The 8,019-nt window shown below is 41.8% G+C and overlaps 1 pseudogene; it reads left to right on the plus strand.

The window, feature by feature from the left end:
- The first annotated feature begins 5,497 nt into the window (after window positions 1-5,497).
- On the plus strand, window positions 5,498-6,845 carry LOC121022267 (26S proteasome regulatory subunit 4-like; annotated as a pseudogene).
- The last annotated feature ends 1,174 nt before the right edge of the window (window positions 6,846-8,019 follow it).

The raw sequence follows: 8,019 nt of genomic DNA on the forward strand, positions 1-8,019 counted from the left end.
CGTGAGTTTGAGCCCGCATCGGGCTCTGGGCTGACAGCTCAGAGCCTGGAGCCTGTTTTGGATTCTGTGTCTCCCTCTCTCTCTCACCCTCCCCTGCTCATGCTCTGTCTCTCTCTGTCTCAAAAATAAATAAATGTTAAAAAAATAAATAAATAAAAATTTAAAAACCAAAAAAAAATAAATAAATAAACATTAAATAAATTTTTTAATAAAAAATAATTACAAATACTAGGAGGGCATACTCACACTACTTTTTTTTTTCTTAATTTACATCCAAGTTAATTAACATATAGTGTAATAATGATTTCAGGAATAGAATTTAGCAATTCATTGTTTACATATAACACCCAGTGCTCATCCCAACAAGTGTCCTTAATGCCCTTTGCCCATCCCCCCACCGCAAACCCCTCAGTTTGTTCTCTGTATTTAAAAGTCTCTCATGGTTTGTCCCTCTTCCCGTTGTTTTTTTTTTGTTTTTTTTTTACTTTCACTTCCCTTCCTTTATGTTCATCTGTTTTGTATCTTAAATTCCATGTATGAGTGAGGTCATATATTTGTCTTTTCTCTGGCTAATTTCACTTAGCATAATACCCTCTAGTTCCATCCACGTAGTTGCAAAGGGCAAGATTTCTTTCTTTTTGGTTGCCGAGTAATACTCCATTGTATATATATACCACATCTTCTTTATCCATTCATCCGTCGATGGACTTTTGGGCTCTTTCCATACTTTGGCTGTTGTTGATAGTGCTGCTATAAACATTGGGGTCCATGTGCCCCTTCAAAACAGCATACCTGTATCTCTTGGGTAAATACCTAGTAGTGCAATTGCTGGGTGATACAGATCGATTCCTTGATTTCTCTATTTTTTCTTTTTTGAGGAAACTCCATACTGTTTTCCAGAGTGGCTGCACCAGTTTGCTTTCCCACCAGCAGTGCAAGAGAAATCCTCTTTCTCTGCATCCTCACCAACATCTGTTGTTGCCTGAGTTGTTAATGTTAGCCATTCTGACAGGGGTGAGATGGTCTCTCATTGTGGTTTTGATTTGTATTCCCCTGATGATGAGTGATGTTGAGCATTTTTTCATGTTTTGGTTGGCCATCTGGATGTCTTCTTTGGAGAAATGTCTATTCCTGTCTTTTGCCCATTTCTTCATTGGATTGTTTGGGTTTTGGGTGTTGAGTTTGATAAGTTCTTTATAGATTTTGGATACTAACCCTTTATCTGATATGTCGTTTGTAAATATCTTCCCTATTCTGTAGGTTGCCTTTTAGTTTTGCTGATTGTTTCCTTCGCTGTGCAGAAGCTTTTTATTTTGATGAGGTCCCAATAGTTCATTTTCGCTTTGGTTTCCCTTGCCTCTGGAGACATGTTGAGTAAGAAGTTGCTGCGGCCAAGGTCAAAGAGGTGTTTGCCTGCTTTCTCCTCAAAGAATTTGATGGCTTCCTGTCTTACATTTAGGTCTTTCATCCATTTTGATTTTATTTTTGTGTATGGTGTAAGAAAGTGGTCCAGGTTCATTCTTCTGCATGTCGCTGTACAGTTTTCCCAACACTATTTGCTGAAGAGACTGTCTTTTTTCCATTGGATATTCTTTTCTGCTTTGTCAAAGATTAGTTGGCCATGCATTTGTGGGTCCATTTCTGGGTTCTCTATTCTGTTACATTGATCTGTGTGTCTGTTTTTATGCCAGTACCATACTGTCTTGATGATTACAGCTGTAACCTAGCTTGAATTCCAGAATTGGGATGCCTCCAGCTTTGGTTTTCTTTTTCAGGATTGCTTTGGCTATTCGGGGTCTTTTACGGTTCTAATACATATTTTAAGATTGTTTGTTCTAGCTCTGTGAATGCTGGTGTTATTTTGAGAGGGATTGCATTGAATATGTAGATTGCTTTGGGTACCATCGATAATAATATTTCTTCTTCCAATTCGTGAGCATGGAATGCTTTTCAATTTCTTGTGTCTTCTTCAATTTCTTTCCTAAGCTTTCTATAGTTTTTAGTGTATAGATTTTTCACTTCTTGGGTTAGGTTTATTGTTAGGTATTTTATGGGTTTTGGTGTAAATGGGATCGATTCCTTGATTTCTCTTTCTGTTGCTTCATTATTGGTGTATAGAAATGCAACTGATTTCTGTATATTGATTTTATATATCCTGGGACTTTGCTGAATTCATGGATCAGTTCTAACAGGGTTTTTTTTTTGGTGGGATCTTTTGGGTTTTCCACGTAGAGTATCATGTCGTGTGTGAAGAGTGAAACTTTGACTTCTGCCTTGCCGATTTGGATGACTTTTATTTCTTTGTGTTGTCTGATTGCTGAGGTTAAGACTTCCAACACTATGTTGAATAACAGTTGTGAGAGTGGACATCTTTGTTGTGTTCCTGACCTTTGGAGGGAAAGTTCTCAGTTTTTCCCCATTGAGGATGATATTAGCATTGGGTCTTTTGTATGTGACTTTTATGATCTTGAGGTATGATCTTTCTATCCCTGCTTTTTTTGAGGGTTTTAATAAGAAAGTATGCTGTATTTTGTCAGATGCTTTCTCTGCATCTACTGAGAGGATCATGTGGTTCTTATCCTTTCTTTTGTTACTGTGATGTATCACATTGATTGATTCGTGGATATTAAACCAGCCCTGCATCCCAGGAATAAATTCCACTTGATTGTGGTAAATAATTCTTTTACTGTATTGGTGGGTCTGGTTGGATAGTATCTTCTTGAGAATTTTACATCTATGTTCATCATGGAAATTGGTCTGTAATTCTCCATTTTCGTGGGGTCTTTGTCTGGTTTTGGAATCAAGGTAATGCTGACCTCGTAAAATGAGTTTAGAAGTTTTCCTTCCATTTCTATTTTTTTGGAACAACTTCAGAAGAATAGGTGTTAACTCTTCTCTAAATGTTCAGTAGAATAGGGACTTCCGGGTGGCTCAGTCAGTTAAGCATCTGACTTTGGCTTAGGTCATGATCTGAAGATTTGTGGGTTTGAGCCCTTCATCAGGCTCTGTGCTGGTGGCTTGGAGATTGGAGCCTGTTTCAGATTTTGTGTATCCGTCTCTCTCTGCCCTCCCCCACTTGTGCTCTGTCTCTCTCCCTCAAAAATAAATAAACATTAAAAAATATGTTTTTTAGGGGCGCCTGGGTGGCTCGGTTGGTTAGGCGTCCGACTTCGGCTCAGGTCATGATCTCACAGTCCGTGAGTTCGAGCCCCACGTCGGGCTCTGTGCTGACAGCTCAGAGCCTGGAGCCTGCTTTGGATTCTGTGTCTCCCTCTCTCTCTGCCCCTGCCCAGCTTGCACTCTGGTTCTCTCTTTCTCAAAAATAAACATTGAAAAAAAACAAATAGAGGAAAAATGGAAAGAAAACAAAGAAAAAAAGGACTAAAAATTTTAAAAGTTAAAAGAATGTATAGAATAAAATAGATTAAAATGAAATAAAGTGAAATAGAATTAAAAATACAAACAAATTAAAAATATAGTAATAAAATTTTTTAATTAAAAAGAAAAGAAGAAGATTGGGTGCCTGGTTGGCTTAGTCGGTTGGGTGTCCAACCCCCTCCCCTGCTTGCGCTTTCTCTCTCTCCCTCTCTCTGTCTCTCTCTCAAAAAGAAGCATTTAAAAAAAGAGAGAGAGAAATAAAATTTTCTGTTTCTGTACCCAAGAAAAAGAAAAGAAAGAATGGGGCGGGGCACCTGGGTGGCTCAGTAGTTTAAGCATCCAACTTCAGCTTGCGTCATGGTCTTGCAGTTCATGAGTTCGAGCCCCACATCGGGCTCTGTGCTGACAACTGTGTGTCTTCCTCTCTCTCTCTGCCCCTCCTCCATTCGTGCTCTGTCTCTGTCTGTCTCTCTCTCTCTCAAAAAAAAAAAACTAAACTAAAAAACTAAAAAAATTTTTTTTAAAAAGAGGGAAGAAAACCTAAAAACAGAAGCAAAACAAAAACAAAAACAAAAACAAAAAAAACCACCAAAAACGAATAGATGAACCAGCAAACAGAGTGAAACAGGAATGAAGTTACATCCAGTTTCCCAGAGAACTCCAAACTATGAAGCACTCTGTAGCCCATACACTAAGTAGGTGGAGAGACTTGTGCTGGTCCTCTAGGGGATATGCTTGGAGGGAGCAGTTGGGCCAGGCTTGGTATAGTGGCTCCCATTTTCCACTAGGTGACATTACTCAACTTCCTGGGGTGGATCAGCGTGGTGCGCATGTGCTTGCGCATGTAGGCACATGTGTGGGAGAGGTGAAAATGGCTTCACCCCGCTTCCTAGTCTCTGGCCCAGAAACCTTGTGCTCTCACTGACCGGCAATCAAGCACCCCTCCTTTGTCTCAGGTTTCCGTCTACTACCCGCCTCTACCCTGTCTGTTTCCAAGCCATGAGCCTGCCAGGCGGCACTCCCTCTAGCGTTTTATCTCAGACGGGGCTCTGTTTCAAAACCCCTCAGTTCAGAGACCTCCACGGCTCGTACCAGTGCTGATTCTGTGGGGGAGGGTCTCACTGAGCCATAACCGGTTCCCTCTTGCCCCCAGAAAACTTATGGGCAATCGAGCAGCAGCAGAGGTTCGGAGATTATGGCAAATACAACATACAGCCAGTGCCAGATTTCACCGTAATCTGGTGTCTTTGTTCCAATATCAGCAAACATGACTGCTCTCTGAGGTCTGTTGGGACCTTTGCCTGTGGGTAGACCATATGGCCTCTACCAAATGCTCTCCAAATAGGGGAAATACTTCTCCCCATGTGGCACACAGGCCCCTCAGACCTCGCAGGCCACTCCTGGAGATTCACCCTTCTTCCTCACCAGAGCACCACCAGGTACTGAGCTCGGGAATTTCCAACTCTGTGCTCTTCTGTTTTTAGAATCCTGATGGTATTGAAACCCTCTTCTTTCTCCCCATCAGTGGTTTTAGGGAACAGATTTCTTGTCCAGTCTCTTGTGAGTGTTTTCACTCTTTCTCTTTCTCTCCAGCTATTTTCAGGGGAGTGCTTTCCCTGTACTCTCCAGGTGCACCCCACTCTCCCCCCTGCCCTTCTCTGTACCCTCTCTGAAAATACATCTCCCTACCCTCCACAGCTTTTCTCTCCCTCAGTTCATGTCTTCACACTGCATACCTACCAAGTTCTGTGGCTCAGGTTATGCAGATTATTGTGTTAATCCTCAGATCAATTTCCTAGTTGTGCAAAATGGTTTGGAGCTGATCTAGCTGCATTCCTTCCAGTGATGAGACAAGATGAGAAATTCCACACTGTTTTTTCTTTTTTTCAATGTTTATTTTTGAGAGAGAGAGAGAGAGAGTGAGTAGGGGAGGGGCAGGGAGAGAGGGGGACAGAGGATCCAAAGCAGGCTCTGTGCTGACAGCAGAGAGTCCATTACAGGGCTCAAACTCACAAACTCTGAGATGATGATCTGAGCCAAAGTTGGATGCTTAACTGACTGAGCCACCAGGTGCCCCCATAAATAATTTTTTTTTTTTAAAAAAAAAGACAGAATCAGGAATAAATGAAGCCTTTAGGAGAAAGGCAGGGGGAAGAAAGATCAATGGTGGATGATCTGAGGGGGACCCCTATGTTGGTAGGAACCTTGGAAGAGGTCATTGATGATCAAAGATGTGCCATTGTGTCTACATCTCTGGACTCAGAATACTATACCAGCATTCTTTCATTTGTAGACAACAGTCTGCTGGAACCCAACTGCTTGGTCCTGTTCAACCATAAAGTGCATGGATGACATGGATCCCCTGGTCACCGCAATGAAGGTAGAAAAGCTCTTCCAGGAGACCTATGCTGTTATTGGCGGGTTGGACAACCAAAGCCAGAAAATTATGGAATCTGTGAGTTTACTTTTGCTCATCCTGAATATTATTTTTAAAAATGGGTATGAGGACCCTGAGAGAGTCATCCTTTTTTTTTTTTTAATTTTTTTTTAATCTGTATTTAAGGTTGAGAGAGAGACACACGCAGGGTGCGAGTGGGAGAGGAACAGAGAGAGAGGGTGACAAAGAATCCGAAGCGGGCTCTAGGTTCTGAGCTATCAGCACAGAGCCTGACGTGGGGCTCGAACTCACTAACCACAAGATCATGACCTGACCCAAAGTTGGATGCTTAACCGACTGAGTTACCCAGGTGCCCTGTTCTTTATGCTTCACCTGGCACAGGTAAAACCTTACTAGCCAAAGCAGTAGCAAACCAAACCTTAGCCACTTTCTTGAGAGCAGCTGGCTCTGAATTACTCAGAAGTACCTAGGTGATGCGCCCAAACTCATACAAGAATTGTTTCAAGTTGCTGAGGAACATGCACCATCCATCATTCTTATTGATGAAACTGATGTCATTACGACAAAGAAAATATTACTCAAATTCTGGTGGTGAGAGAGAAATTCAGGAAACATTATTGGAACTGTGAAACCAGTTGGATGGATATGATTCAAGGGGAGACATGCAAATTACCATGGCCACAAACCTAGTAGGAAATTTGGATCCAGTAGTTATCAGACAGGGCCACATTGACAGGGAGAGCCAATTCCCTCTGACCAATGGAAGGACCAAGAAGTACGATTCATACAAGCAGAATGATGCTGGCTGCTGCTCCCATAACCCCTAGACGACTTGATCATAGCTAATGACCTCCTTGGTGTTAACATTAAGGCAATCAGTACAGGAAGTAATCTGATGACCTTGAGAGAACATAGAATGAAAGTAACAAATGAAGACTAAAAAAAAAAAAAAAAAATCTAAGAATGTTTTTATGAAAAACAAGAAGGCACCCTTGAATGGCTCTATGTTTAATGAACCACAGTTGCCTTCAAATAAATGATTAAGAGTATTCCAGGGGCACCTGGGTGGCTCAGTCGGTTAAGCATCTGACTTCAGGTCAGGTCATGATCTCATGGCTCTTGGGTTTGGGCCCCATGTTGGGCTCAGTGCTGACAGCTCAGAGCCTGGAGCCTGCTTCGGATTCTGTTTCCTCTCTCTGCCCCTCCCCCGACTCATGCTTTGTTCCTGTCTCTCAAAAATAAATAAACACTAAAAACCTTCTGGGAAAAAAAAAAAAAGGAGTTTTCCAGCCCCTCAGAGAGATATGACTAGGGACGTGTCCCAAAGGATACATATTCCAGTTTATCTTTCTTATTAGCAGAACATCCTATGTACCTTTAAAAATGTTTTTTATTCAAGTATAATTAATGGACAGTATTATATTAATTTCAGGAGTATGATATAGTGAGTCAAAATTCCTGTACATTATAGGGTGCCTGGGTGGCTCAGTCAGTTGCACGTCTGACTTTGGCTCAGGTCACGATCTCATGGTTCGTGAGTTTGAGCCCTGCATTGGGCTTGCTGCTGTCAGCGCAGAGCCTGCTTTGGATCCTCTGTTCCCCTCTCTCTTTGCCCTTCCCCCACTCACTCTTTCTCTCAAAAGTAAACATTAAAAAAATTCTATACATTTCTCAGTGCTCATCACATCAAGTGTACTCTTAGTATTCTTCACCTGTCATCCTGTGTATCTATTTGAGCATGATGTATAGGATGCTCTTTGGGCTGCCTTCATCTTTTGGTCGTGTGCAATGTTCTCTTTCAAATAAAGTGTGCCCTTTCTCAAAAAAAGAGAAGCCTGGGGCACCTGGATGGCTCAGTCGGTCAAACGTCCAATTTCAGCTCAGGTCATAATCTCACGGCTCATGGGTTCAAGCCCCACATTGGGCTCCGTGCTGACGGCTCGGAGCCTGGAGCCCGCTTCGGATTCTGTGTCTCCCTCTCTCTCTGCCCCTCCCCTGCTCACGCTCTGTCTCTCTCTCCAAAATGAATATTTAAAAAAAAAAAAAATTTAAGGGAGAGAAGACCAAGGCTTTACAACGGTTTTATTTTAAGAAATCAACAGTTACCCAGGTTTCATCAGTCTTGTTGCTTTGTCATCTTTAAGGAGTTGTCATCATCTAAATAGTTTAAAACTGATTGCCAACACATCCAATTCTAGCCAGTAGAAAGAGAGAAAAGGAGGTACACTCCTTATTTTTAAGAT

The sequence above is a fragment of the Herpailurus yagouaroundi genome, unplaced genomic scaffold (assembly GCF_014898765.1).
Source record: "Herpailurus yagouaroundi ecotype Mexico unplaced genomic scaffold, PumYag 387, whole genome shotgun sequence".
Lineage (NCBI taxonomy): Eukaryota > Metazoa > Chordata > Mammalia > Carnivora > Felidae > Herpailurus > Herpailurus yagouaroundi.